Here is a 14,914-nt window from a genome sequence, read left to right as displayed (position 1 = left end):
TGTACATATATACACGCAGACACATGTATATACACATATGTGTACGCAGACACGTGTATATATGCGTATACAAATACATCCACGTATAGCCTATAACAGACTGTTGGGGCAAGTGCTGTTAGCGAGCACCTATGAAGGCCGGCACGGCACACGAAGGGGTGGGTGGCCAGCACCACGCCCGACCGCCTTTGTCTCCCCAGTGGCGATGTTTACACACCGCACAAGGTTCTCATTTGAGGCTGAGTCGACCTAAGGGGAGGCCCAGGACCGGTTCAGATAATCGTCACCCGGTGTTGGCCGTGAGCGGGAATCGAACCCGGGTCGCCAGGTTTCATAGCGCAGCGTAGCGCTAACCACTACACTCCCGTTCCTCTTCACACACACAGACACACACGTGTGTACACACACACAGACACGCAATATTAATTAAAGTGTACGCGTTGTATCACTACGTTGTGTGATTATAACACCGCTGAACACACTTGTACATTTTAAGAAAAAATATACAAGTGTGTACACACACGTGTGTACAGACACACACGCGTGTGTATACAAAGCTCAAAGATCCCCCATATAGCCTTAACAGACTGTAGGGGCAAGTGCTGTTAGCGAGCACCTATGAAGGCCAGAACGGTACACGAGGGGGTGGGTGGCCAGCACCACGCCCGACCGCCTTTGTATCCCTAGTGGCAATGTTTACACACCGCACCAGGTACTCATTTGAGGCTGAGTAGACCTAGGGGAGGCCTGGGACCGGTTCAGATAATCGTCACTGGTGTTGGCCGTGAGCGGGAATCGAACCCGGGTCGCCAGGTTCATAGCGCAGCGCGCAAACCGCTACACTATCGCGCACACACAGCCACACACACACACACACCTGTGTACACACAGACACACACACGTGTGTACACACACACACACCTGTACATATGTACAGCAAGACACAGACAAATATCTCGCTACATAGACAATGTCCCCGTTCTGCCGTGACACACTTTGGATCACTACGCCGTGCGGACGTCGGTCGCTTTTTATTGGCGTAAGCGTCATACTCTCGAAAGAAGTTTCCCTTTCAGAACACTGAGTTTTAAATTGAAAGCAAATCTGATTTCATTAACGGATTTTTTTTTCAAAAAACACTGTATATACGTACATATAATTTGACAATATCTCAATGGAAAAAAAATACTGACGTTTGTAGGGAGAGACCGACTTCCAGATTCGTACGAATAACACCCGACTCGGAGAATTTTTGGCGTTTTGGGATGTCTATCGCAAGACGGACTTCATCAAATACTGCAACATACGCAGCTGAAACATCAGCATCGCTTCGCCGATAAGACTGCGTCGTCGCCTTCCAACAAAACGACGCAATAATAGGCGACGTTTCGAGCACTGACCCTTCTCCAGAGCACGATTATAATATACATCAGTGGCTCAGCTTCGATATATTTGTGTATGTATATATAGATGGCCTGCCTATACCTGCCACGCGTGGTGCGTGGCTAATAGGCTTTATGCGTTTGCAAAAGGTATCTAACTTTGTTTTGTTTGAACGTCTTAACACAAGCCGTGTGTTCTGTTGCCGGAAAGGGTGAAACAAAACATCCGTTTGTGATGTTTTTCATCGATGCATCGCTTCTTTTTTTTAAATCGTTATTTATTTAAGTGCAATCATTAAACGACGTAAATCGAAGCCATTTACGGGGTGGTAGTGGATGGTGGTGGTGATAGTGGATGGTGGTGGTGGTAGTGGATGGTGGTGGTAGTGGGTGGTGGTGGTGGTAGTAGTGTGTGGTGGTGGTGGTGGTAGTGGTGGTGGTAGTGGATGGTGGTGGTGGTGGGTGGTGGTAGTGGTGGTGGTAGTGGGTGGTAGTGGGTGGTGGTGGTAGTGGTGGTGGTAGTGGTGATGGTAGTAGTGGGTGGTGGTGGTGGTAGTGGATGGTGGTTTTGGTTGTGGGTGGTATTGGTGGTGGTGGTGGGTGGTAGTGGTGGTGGTGGGGGCTGAGAGGCGACGGATAACGAGACAGGCCAGATGATGATGCTGTCAGCGACGTAAGTGTGGGGGTGTCAATAAAGCGATGTACAGGGAAGTCGTAGGAGTGGTGGTTGTGGTAGTAGTAGTAGTGGGTGGTAGGGGTGGTAGTAGTGGGTGGTAGTCGTGGATGTAGTGGGTGGTAGTGGTGGTAGTAGTGGGTTGTGGTAGTGGTGTTAGTAGTGGGTGGTAGTGGTAGTAGTAGTGGGTGGTAGTAGTGGTAGTAGTAGGTGATGGTAGTGGTGGTAGTAGTGGGTGGTGGTAGTAGTAGTAGTGTGCGGTGGTTGTGGTAGTAGTAGTAGTAGGTGGTAGTGGTGGTAGTAGTAGTTGTAGTGGGTGGTAGTTGTGGTAGTAGTAGTGGGTGGTAGTGGTGGTAGTAGCAGTAGTGGGTGGTAGTGGTAGTAGTGGGTGGTAGTAGTGGTAGCAGTAGTAGGTGGTAGTGGGTGGTAGTAGTGGTAGCAGTAGGGTGGTAGTGGTGGTAGTAGTAGTAGTGGGTGGTAGTGGTAGTAGTGGGTGGTAGTAGCAGTAGTGGGTGGTAGTAGTGGGTGGTAGTGGTGGTGGTAGTAGTGGCTGGTAGTTGTGGTAGTAGTGGGTGGTAGTGGTGGTAGTAGTAGTAGGTGGTAGTGGTGGTAGTAGTAGTGGGTGGTAGTAGTAGTAGGTGGTGTTAGTGTTGATATTAGTAGTTGTGATTGCTGGTAGTGGTAATAGTGGGTGGAAGTGGTGGTAGTAGTAGTAGTGGGTGGTAGTGGTGGTAAAAGTTGTAGTGGTGGTAGTGGTAGCAGTAGTGGGTGGTAGTGGTAGTAGTGGGTGGTAGTGGTGGTAGTAGTAGTGGGTGGTAGTGGTGGTACTAGTAGTAGAAGGTGGTAGTTGTGGTAGTAGTAGTGGGTGGTAGTAGTAGTAGGTGGTGGTAGTGTTGGTAGTAGTAGGTGGTGGTAGTGCTGGTCGTAGTAGTGGGTGGTAGTGGTGGTAGTAGTTGTAGTGGGTGGTTGTGGTGGTAGTAGTGGGTGGTAGTGGTAGTAGTGGGTGGTAGTGGTGGTAGTAGTTGTAGTGGGTGGTTGTGGTGGTAGTAGTGGGTGGTAGTGGTAGGAGTGGGTGGTAGTGGTGGTAGTAGTGGGTGGTAGTGTTGGTAGTAGTAGTGGGTGGTAGTGGTGGTAGTAGTTGTAGTGGGTGGTTGTGGTGGTAGTAGTGGGTGGTAGTGGTAGTAGTGGGTGGTAGTGGTGGTAGTAGTAGTGGGTGGTAGTGGTGGTAGTAGCAGTAGTGGGTGGTAGTGGTGGTAGTAATAGTATTGGTGGTGGAGGCGACGGCTGAGAGGCGACGTTTAACGAGACAGCACGGAATGACGATGCCGTCAGCGACGTGAGTCGTGACGGGCTGAGTCGACGTACATCAGGTCGTGTTATGAGTAACAATAATAACAACAATGCCGTTATTTCATGGAGCGCCATTCATGCTCACAGCGTCCCATGGCGCTGTGCATTCATTGTACAGAGAACGACAGCCACTGCCAAGCAAAAAAAAAAACCCAAATCAAGAGTTGGCACCAAAACGATGTATTTTGCGAAACGACGTAAAATTGGTGGTGGTGGTGGGGAGGTGTGGAGAGACGTACAATGCGGAGTACATTATACATGACTTGTCAAGATGATTGCCGCTGTCGTGAACGCAAAGAAGCGAACGGTCGAAGCGACGACTGATGCAGAAGGGCCTTAAAGCGCCACGTGGTGGTGAGAAGGCGACATGGGGCCAGGGTGTGTGGCTGTGTGTATGTGGCTGTGTGTGGATGTGTGTGTGTGTGGATGTGTGTGTGTGGCTGTGTGTGGCTGTGTGTGTGTGGCTGTGTGTGGATGTGTGTGTGTGGCTGTGTGTATGTGGCTGTGTGTGGCTGTGTGTGGCTGTGTGTATGTGGCTGTGTGTGGATGTGTGTGTGTGTGGATGTGTGTGTGTGGCCTCAAGGTGCACATGGCCTGGCACAAGCGTCGTGGTGACGTTACCGCCACTTAGTGGCGAAAGCGGGTTGTTGTTGTGTGGCTGTGTGTGTGTGTGTTGCTGTGTGTATGGCTGTGTGTGTGGCGGTGAGTTTGGCTGTGTGTGGCTGTGTGTGTGTGTGGCTGTGTGTGTGTGGATGTGTGTGTGGCTGTGTGTGTGTCATGCTGTGTGTATGGCTGTGTGTGTGGCTGTGAGTTTGGCTGTGTGTGGCTGTGTGTATGTGGCTGTGTGTGTGTGGCTGTGTGTGTATGGGTGTTTGTGTGGCTGTGAGTTTGGCTGTGTGTGGCTGTGTGTATGTGTGGCTGTGTGTGTGTGTCTGTGTGTGCGTGTGGCTGTGTGTGTATGGGTGTTTGTGTGGCTGTGAGTTTGGCTGTGTGTGGCTGTGTATGTGTGCGGCTGTGTGTGTGTGGTTGTATGTGGCTGTGTGTGGCTGTGTGTGTGGCTGTGAGTTTGGCTGTGTGTACCTGTGTGTAGTGGTGAGCGGTAGTGTAGCGGTTAGCGCTACGCTGCTGTGCTATGAACGTTGCGACGAGGGTTCGATTCCCGCTCACGTTCAACACCATTGTCGATTATCTGAACCGGTCCCGGACCTCCCCTAGGTCGACTCAGCCTCAAAAGGCGGCTGGGCGTGGTGCTGGCCACCCACCCCCTAGCGTGCCGTGCCGGCCTTCATAGCTACTCGCTAACAGCACTTGCCCCTACAGTCTGTTACAGGCTACACGGGGGATCTTTGTCTTTTGTGAGCAGCAGCCCACCAGCCTCGCGAGTGTACACGGGAATTGTGTACACGTACCCTGAGTATCTAGGGTCTCTATGTGAGTCTATGAGTCTCTATGGTCTCTATGTGAGTCTACGAGTATCTAGGGTCTCTATGTGAGTCTATGAGTATCAAGGGTCTCTATGTGAGTCTATGAGTATTTAGGGTCTCTATGTAAGTCTATGAGTATTTAGGGTCTCTATGTAAGTCTATGAGTATTTAGGGTCTCTATGTAAGTCTATGAGTATCTAGGGTCTCTATGTGAGTCTATGGGTCTCTAGGGTCTCTATGTGAGTCTATGGGTAGCTTGGGTCTATATGTGAGTCTATGAGTCTCTAGGGTCTCTATGTAAGTCTATGAGTCTCTAGGGTCTCTATGTGAGTCTATGAGTCTCTATGTCTCTATGTGAGTCTATGAGTATCTAGGGTCTCTATGTGAGTCTATGAGTCTCTAGGGTCTCTATGTGAGTCTATGAGTCTCTATGTCTCTATGTGAGACTATGAGTATCTAGGGTCTCTATGTGAGTCTATGAGTCTCTAGGGTCTCTATGTGAGTCTATGAGTATCTAGGGCCTCTATGTGAGTCTATGAGTCTCTAGGGTCTCTATGTGAGTCTATGAGTTTCTAGGGTCTCTATGTGAGTCTATGAGTATCTTGGGTCTCTATGTGAGTCTATGAGTCTCTACGGTCTCTATGTAAGTCTATGAGTGTCTAGGGTCTCTATGTGAGTCTATGAGTCTCTACGGTCTCTATGTGAGTCTATGAGTCTCTAGGGTCTCTATGTGAGTCTATGAGTATTTAGGGTCTCTATGTTAGTCTATGAGTGTCTAGGGTCTCTATGTGAGTCTATGAGTATCTAGGGTCTCTATGTGAGTCTAGGAGTCTCTAGGGTCTCTATGTGAGTCTATGAGTGTCTAGGGTCTCTATGTAAGTCTATGAGTGTCTAGGGTCTCTATGTGAGTCTATGAGTGTCTAGGGTCTCTATGTGAGTCTATGAGTAGGTAGGGCCTCTATGTGAGTCTATGAGTCTCTAGGGTCTCTATGTGAGTCTATGAGTCTCTAGGGTCTCTTTGTGAGTCTATGAGTCTCTAGGGTCTCTTTGTGAGTCTATGAGTCTCTAGGGTCTCTATTTGAGTCTATCAGTATCTATGCTCTCTATGTGAGTCTATGAGTCTCTAGAGTCTCTATGTGAGTCTATGAGTATCTAGGGTCTCTATGTGAGTCTATGAGTCTCCAGGGTCTCTATGTGAGTCTATGAGTATCTAGGGTCTCTATGTAAGTCTATGAGTCTCTAGGGTCTCTATGTGAATCTATGAGTATCTAGGCTCTCTATGTGAGTCTATGAGTATCTAGGGTCTCTATGTGAGTCTATGAGTCTCTAGGCGCTCTAAGTGAGTCTATGAGTCTCTAGGGTCTCTATGTGAGTCTATGAGTCTCTAGGGTCTCTATGTGAGTCTATGAGTCTCTAGGGTCTCTATGTGAGTCTATGAGTCTCTAGGGTCTCTATTTGAGTCTATGAGTATCTAGGGTCTCTATGTGAGTCTATGAGCCTCTAGGGTCTCTATGTGAGTCTATGAGTATCTAGGGTCTCTATGTGAGTCTATGAATAGGTAGGGTCTCTATGTGAGTCTATGAGTAGCTAGGGTCTCTATGTGAGTCTACGAGTCTCTGGGTCTCTATGTGAGTCTATGAGTATCTAGGGTCTCTATGTGAGTCTATGAGTCTCTAGGGTCTCTATGTGAGTCTAGGAGTCTCTAGGGTCTCTATGTGAGTCTATGAGTGTCTAGGGTCTCTATGTAAGTCTATGAGTCTCTAGGGTCTCTATGTGAGTCTATGAGTCTCTAGGGTCTCTATGTGAGTCTATGAGTATCTAGGGTTTCTATGTAAGTCTATGAGTCTCTAGGGTCTCTATGAGAGTCTATGAGTGTCTAGGGTCTCTATGTGAGTCTATGAGTATCTAGGGTCTCTATTTGAGTCTATCAGTATCTAGGGTCTCTATGTGAGTCTATGAGTCTCTAGGGTCTCTATGTAAGTCTATGAGTCTCTAGGGTCTCTATGTGAGTCTATGAGTCTCTAGGGTCTCTATGTGAGTCTATGAGTATCTAGGGTCTCTATGTAAGTCTATGAGTCTCTAGGGTCTCTATGTGAGTCTATGAGTATCTAGGGTTTCTATGTGAGTCTATGAGTAGCTAGGGTCTCTACGTGAGTCTATGAGTAGCTAGGGTCTATATGTGAGTCTATGAGTATCTAGGGTCTCTATGTGAGTCTATGAGTCTCTAGGGTCTCTATGTGAGTCTATGAGTTTCTAGGGTCTCTATGTAAGTCTATGAGTCTCTAGGGTCTCTATGTGAGTCTATGAGTATCTAGGGTCTCTATGTGAGTCTATGAGTAGCTAGGGTCTCTATGTGAGTCTATGAGTAGCTAGGGTCTATATGTGAGTCTATGAGTATCTAGGGTCTCTATGTGAGTCTATGAGTATCTAGGGTCTCTATGTAAGTCTATGAGTCTCTAGGGTCTCTATGTGAGTCTATGAGTATCTAGGGTCTCTATGTGAGTCTATGAGTATCTAGGGTCTCTATGTGAGTCTATGAGTATCTAGGGTCTCTATGTGAGTCTATGAGTATCTAGGGTCTCTATGTGAGTCTATGAGTCTCTAGGGTCTATATGTGAGTCTATGAGTGTCTAGGGTCTCTATTTGAGTCTATGAGTAGCTAGGGTCTCTATGTGAGTCTATGAGTATCTAGGGTCTCTATGTGAGTCGATGAGTCTCTAGGGTCTCTAAGTGAGTCTATGAGTCTCTAGGTTCTCTATGTGAGTCTATGAGTCTCTTAGGGTCTCTATGTGAGTCTATGAGTATCTAGGGTCTCTATGTAAGTCTATGAGTATCTAGGGTCTCTATGTGAGTCTATGAGTGTCTAGGGTCTCTATGTGAGTCTATGATGTCTAGGGTCTCTAAGTGAGTCTATGAGTCTCTAGGGTCTCTATGTGAGTCTATGAGTCTCTTAGGGTCTCTATGTGAGTCTATGAGTATCTAGGGTCTCTATGTAAGTCTATGAGTATCTAGGGTCTCTATGTGAGTCTATGAGTGTCTAGGGTCTCTATGTGAGTCTATGATGTCTAGGGTCTCTATGTGAGTCTATGAGTAGCTAGGGTCTCTATGTGAGTCCATGAGTGAGTCTATGAGTGTATGTGAGTCTACAAATGGAAAATGCGTCTTATAATCCGGAGAATCTGGTGTTGGTATTTTTAAAATATCTTAACTCTGCATATTTACCTAAAAGCGCGAACGTACGCAAAGGTTAACGAGTGATATGTGATCCTACACATAGAGTGTATATATACATGGAATTACACACGTATAATTATATATACGCTCTATGTAACAGTACACGAAAGTGGTTTATACTGTGTGTGCAAAGTCCTTTAGGGACATATCGGTAAAGGGTTACAGTTATTTAAAAAAAAACGTGTATATAGAGACAAAGACAAAGATCCCCCTGTATAGCCTTCACAGACTGCTGGGGCAAGTGCTGCTAGCGAGTAGCACCTATCACGGCTGGCACTGCATACGGGGGGTAGCCAACACCACGCCCGGCCGCCTTTGTCTCCCCCAGTGGCGATGCTTCCTACACACCTCACCAGGCGCTCGTTTAGAGGCTGAGTCGACCTAGGACCTGTTCGGATAATCGTCACCGGTGGTGGCCGTGAGTGGGAATCGAACTCGGGTTCGCCGGGTTTCGTAGCGCAGTGCGCTAACCGCTGCGCCACCGCTCCACACACAGTGGTGGTGGTGAATATGCTATTAATGAATGTGCTATTCGTTGCTATCAACGATTACGTTGCTATGAAGGAGGGCCATTGCCCGAAACGTCGCCTATTATACATCTCCTCTTTGAAGGTCACACACGCATTGTTGTTGTTGTTATTGGCACGGAACGTGTTGTTGTGTTGTCACTGTGTTGTGTTGCGGCCGTGTTGTGGTTGTGTTCTTACTGTGTTGTGTTGATGTTGCGTTGTTGTTGTTGTTGTGTCACTGTGTTGTGTTGTTGCTGGGATGTTACTGTGCTGTGTTGATGTTGTTGTTGTGTTGTTGTGTTGTCACTGTGTAATTGCTGTGTTGTTTTGTTGTGTTGATGTTGCGTTGTTGTTGTTGTTGTTGTGTTACTGTGTTGTGTTGTTGCTGGGATGTTACTGTGTTGTGTTGATGTTGTTGTTGTGTTGTTGTGTTGTCACTGTGTAATTGCTGTGTTGTGTTGTTGTGTTGTCACTGTGTAATTGCTGTGTTGTGTTGTCACTGTGTAATTGCTGTGTTGTGGTGTAACTGTATTGTGTTGCTGTTGTGTTGTAACTGTGTTGTGTCGCTGTGTTGTTGTGTTACTGTGTTGTGTTGTTGCTGGGATGTTACTGTGTTGTGTTACTGTGTTGTGTTACTGTGCTGTGTTGTGTTGTTGCGTTGTTGTTGTGTTACTGTGTTGTTGTGTTACTGTGCTGTGTTGTTGCTGTGCTGTGTTATTGTTGTTGTTGTGTTGCTGTGCTGTGTTGTTGTGTTGTTGTGTTACTGTGTTGTGTTGTTGCTGTTTTGTGTTGCTGTTCTCGGCTGTGCCTGCTCACCGCTGCAAACGCACCAGCAGCATCAACAACAACAAACAACAACAAAACATGAAATATGAATTACGAGTGTCGTGTAAATGCACGAACGAATCAACGTGGGCTGGTGGCCGACGTCCACTGATTGATGCCGAGCCCCACGATCTCTCCCCGTGCCTGGCGAGGCAATCATCTTGATCGGAATCTTAATTTAGACCGCGGGAGGAGGATGGAGGAGGAGGAGGAATTCCCATGATCTATGAAGCTCATTTTCCACACGTGCGCAGTAGGGGGCACGGCATGGGGGGTCAGTAAGTCACAACAACACAACGATCGGAGTGCTAAATAGAGAAGAGGTATGCACGTCATTAAATATAAATGAACGAAAGTAATTAAACTGCGTGAGGACAAATTGCATGGGTGCGTACATTCCTTACGATGTTTCAACACCAAATGCAAGCTTGGGGCAAGGCAGCAAAACAACAACAACAGTCCCAGACCACAACAACAACAATAGTCCCAGACCACACCAAGACAACAACAACAACAATCCCAGACCACACTAAGACAACAACAACAACAACAGTCTCAGACCACACCAAGACAACAACAACAGTCCCAGACCACACCAAGACAACAACAACAGTCCCAGACCACACCAAGACAACAACAACAGCCTCAGACCACACCAAGACAACAACAACAACAATCCCAGACCACACTAAGACAACAACAACAGTCCCAGACCACACCAAGACAACAACAACAGTCTCAGACCACACCAAGACAACAACAACAACAGTCCCAGACCACACCAAGACAACAACAACAGTCCCAGACCACACCAAGACAACAACAACAACAACAACAGTCCCAGACAACACCAAGACAACAACAACAGTCCCAGACAACACCAAGACAACAACAACAGTCCCAGACAACACCAAGACAACAACAACAACAACAGTCCCAGACCACACCAAGACAACAACAACAGTCCCAGACCACACCAAGACAACAACAACAACAGTCCCAGACCACACCAAGACAACAACAACAGTCCCCTCCCAACACCAACACAACAACAACAATAGTCCCAGACTACACCAAGTCAACAACAACAGTCCCAGACCACACCAAGACAACAACAGTCCCCTACCAACACCAAAACAACAACAACAATAGTCCCAGACCACACCAAGACACAGCAACTGCGTACGGTGCGAAAGAAGTTCGGCAATAATGCAACGCGCAGCCCCCTTACACTGCACTACTTCCGGGTGCATTTCCGGAGATCAACAACCAACCCAACCAACCCAACCACCACCATCATCATCATCAATCCATGCCGAGAGGGCACTCTGTTCGCACTGCGATTACAAACGGAGCCCAGATAAGGCACGGGGGGTGATGCATTCCCCCCCCCCCACCTCCTCCTCCGCCTCCTCCACCCATGACAAAGGAGAGATTCCAAGTGCAAAGACAAAGATCCCCCGTGTAGCCTTACCAGACTATTGGGGGCAAGTGCTGTTGGCGAGCAGCACCTATGAAGACACACGAGGGGGGAGGGGGGTGGGGCAAAGAGCACCACGCCCGACCGCCTTTGTCTCGCCAAGTAGCGATGCTTGCGACGTATCGCCCCACGTACTCAATTGAGGCTGAGTCGACCTAGGGGAGGTCCGGGACCGGCCCAGATATTTCGTCACTGGGTGTTGGTGGCCGTGAGCGGGAATCGACGGAGATATTCCAAGTGCAAAGACAAAGATTCCCCCTGTAGCCTGAACAGACTGTTGGGGCAAGTGCAGTTAGCGAGTAGCACCATCATCACGACCTCCACCACCACCACCACAGCCACCTCCACCAACACCACCTCCAAAGACAAAGATCCCCCGTGTAGCCTGAACAGACTGTTGGGGCAAGTGCTGTTAGCGAGTAGCAGCGACACCTACGAAGGCCGGCACTGTGGCACGCGAGGGGGTGGGTGGCCAGCAACCACGCCCGACCGCCTTTGTCTCCCCATTGGCGATGTTTACTGCGTACCGCACCAGGTACTCATTCGAAGCTGAGTCGACCTAGGGGAGGCCCAGGACCGGTTCAAATAAGCGTCACTGGGTGTTGGCCGTGAGCGGGAATCGAACTCGGGTCCCCGGGTTCGTAGCGCAGCGTAGAGCTACCCGCTACACGACAACAACAAAAACCACGTAGACACACACACGCGCCTTAAATACACTTGTGTTTATACATGCAATGTAAACTTAGTATGCTGCGGCACGTATATGATTATATGTATATATATAGATTGTTATATATGTAGCATCAAAAACAACGTAATTATACGTAACTTGTAAAATGTTACGTATATATTAAAATGCATGTATTCTCCATTACATTGTATATAAAATAATAAATGATAGCCTTGCATTTTATATATTAACATTTTGAACGTGCATCGAAATGTATAGATGTGTGTACCACCACACATATACACATGTCACAATCTAAAACTAACCGTAGTACACACACATTAAACAATCATACATAAGCATATATACGTCACTGCATAATCATATAATTATCCTGTTAATACGCCACACCACTATAATATATATGCAACAACATTAAAGGGTATAATTACACACGCCACAACATAAGTATAAATAAATTAATGTGCATATATATGTATATGGCACGACATTAAAACATCATTAGCGTCTTAGCGAAGACTATGTAACCAGAGTGCGTGTAATAAAAGGGTTTTTCCCCTTTTTTCTGGCAACAAAACTGAAACCTTTTTACAAGGATTCATGTTACTGCATTAACCACAATACCTGCAGTCAAAATGCAAACAAAAAACATACTATGATAATATATGCATCGTCCTTGAAACTGATTGGTCCACACCAAGGGACGGCTTTCTTTTGAGCCTCGACCCAATTGGTACTGGCAAAGGAGGTCTATTGATACAGAGTGCGTGTGTTTGATTTTTTTTTGTGTTGAGTGATTCTGTCGGTTGGCTTTCTGTCATGAAACCCTGCACCACCCTACGGCCTGAGACAAATCAAACCAAAACTTGTGAACGTTACATTTTCACTAGTGGTGAGATGTTAACCACCTCGCCTGATATACAGGAGGTCGTGGGTTTCATCACGACCCTGAAGATGCCTGCTGTATATTTGGAGTTTGCGTGTCTCTCTCTCATCATCACGGTGGCTAGGAGATGTTAACTACCTCGCCTGGTATACAGGAGGTCGTGGGTTTCATCACGACCCTGACGCCTGCTGTATATTTGGAGTTTGCGTGTCTCTCTCTCTCATCATCACGGTGGCTAGGAGATGTTAACTACGTCGCCTGGTATGTAGGAGGTCGTGGGTTTGATCACGACCCTGGCGCCTGCTGTATATTTGGAGTTTGCGGTGTCTCTCTCTCATCATCACGGTGGCTAGGAGATGTTAACTACCTCGCCTGGTACACAGGAGATCGTGGGTTTGATCACGACCCTGGCGCCTGCTGCTGTATATTTGGAGTTTGCGTGTCTCTCTCTCTCCCCGTGGTCGCGTGGATTTTTCTCCGGGTCCTCCGATTTTTCCCTTCACGTTTAGAATCAACATCACCGCGCGTGTGTAGAGTGTGTGACCGCTGATATACATTTCCACGTGATAATGATGATGATAAGCCCACTTCGTTGAGCTATCATTTGTGTGCCAGGTCACTTCTCACAACGAGTTGCCTAGCTCAGTGGGCCTTACCTGGTGAAATATAAATAGTCTATCGTTTTTTTATGCGCGTGTGTCCCCATTCCGATCTTCTAAAGACGTAGATTGTTAGCCGTACAATATCCCCCTGCCGTTCTACGCGTCCTCTGCAATATTAATATTTATGTTGTTTAAAAAGTTAAAATAAAGGGTTTTAACCTCTTTCTGGCAATGAAACTGAAGGCGTTAAGACGTCCAAACGCCCAAATCGATACCTTTCGCAAGGAATTACGCGTCCATTAGCCGTACGTGCTTGTGGTGAACACGCATCCAAAAAAACTAAGGCAATGCCATCTGTTATAACACAGCAAGAGGTTTCTGTTTGGTGTTTGAACATCTTAACACATAATAGGTCAAACCTATTCTTATTTATCATACTTTGATAGTGGCAGAACGTCCCATGTTGTAGCTGCTGTAACCTCCCCCCCCCCCCAGCTATAAATGGTCTGATAGGTGCATTGTCATTGTACTGGTCGATGTTTGGCAATATTCTCTGGTCTGACACTGGTGGTGAGGCTAGGCCACACATAAGGCTGCTTATTCTTGGTTCTATCGGTAAAGTGACCACGTGGAAGGGAAACAATAAGATAATAAAAATATAAAACAATAAAATTCTCACGACGTTTCGACTGCAACACAAGCAACCATCATCAGGTGTGAAAACCACAGCAAGAAAAATCAGAAAAAGTGGAGTTTTTCAAATTTTTCTAAAACCACAGCAAGAAAATTTTAAAAAGACACTTTTTCTGATTTTTCTTGCTGTGGTTTTCACACCTGATGATGATTCCTTGTGTTGCAGTCGAAACGTCGCGATAATTTTATTGTTTTATATTTTTATTATTTTATTGTTTCCCTTCTACGTGGTGACTTTACCGAAAGAACCAATAATATGAATCCCTGCAGACACGAAAGCTTTCAATCAAAATATAAGGCTGCTTGTCTCTGGCGTAGGGCAATCAGTTTCGAAGACAATGGCCATCTATTATCAGGGCCATGTTTGCGTGTGCCCCACGAGTCGGGTGGTTAATGCAGTGACGTGCTTCATAGGTAAAGGGGGACCTGATTTGGCGTTCAATCGCCAAAAATGGTATATATAAAAAAAAAACTATTCTCGTTTTGCGTGCTTTGATATCGGCAACACAAACATTTCCCACGATATTTCTGGGCTGATTGTTGTTGTTGTTATTGTTGTTTTGTCGTGCTCGTTAATATTTGTTCAGCCATCGTTTGTGGCCAGGCCGCTTCTGAAAAAAAAAATAAGTGAATACCTAAACGGTCTGGCATTTTTCGGTAAAGTCACGTAGATAGAAACAATAATAACAAACGAAAACACGAAGTTTCGGTCGCAACACACAAGCGTCCGTCTTCAGGTGAGAAAATGATCTTTATATTATTGCAAAACTTTACATATATATGAAGCCACAACAGTAGATAATTTTCTCACCTGAAGACGGACGCTTGTGTGCTACGACCGAAACGTCGTGTTTTCTTTTGTTGTTATTTTTGTTCCACCCACGTGACATTACCGAAAGAACCAGAGGGTATGGGTTCCTGCAGTCACGAAGGCTTCAAATGAAGACTTAATACCTGACGTGGGCCCGTTGACCTGGTAGAGATAAACATTTATTTACAGCAGTTCTATTTGTATATATGTTTAAGTGATTTGTTTACATTTCCTAAACTGTGCACTCATATCGTCTTTTGTATGTGTGTTGTTGTGTTGTCGACACGTTCCCACTCCCCCATACTGGACGTCTGTGAAAATAGAGCTTTATAGCTCATCGGATTCCTCCTGCAG

At 46.6% G+C, this 14,914-nt stretch overlaps 1 long non-coding RNA gene across 1 annotated transcript in view; it reads right to left on the bottom strand.

The window, feature by feature from the left end:
• LOC116954653 (uncharacterized) overlaps positions 1–14,914 on the bottom strand; it is a 106,803-nt gene that overhangs the window by 42,158 nt on the left and 49,731 nt on the right. The window lies entirely within an intron of this gene.

Source organism: Petromyzon marinus, chromosome 56 (genome assembly GCF_048934315.1).
Source record: "Petromyzon marinus isolate PM22_M1 ecotype Great Lakes invasive population chromosome 56, UKy_Petmar_22M1.pri1.0, whole genome shotgun sequence".
Classification (NCBI taxonomy): domain Eukaryota; kingdom Metazoa; phylum Chordata; class Hyperoartia; order Petromyzontiformes; family Petromyzontidae; genus Petromyzon; species Petromyzon marinus.
This window is presented reverse-complemented; position numbering and strand designations above follow the sequence as displayed.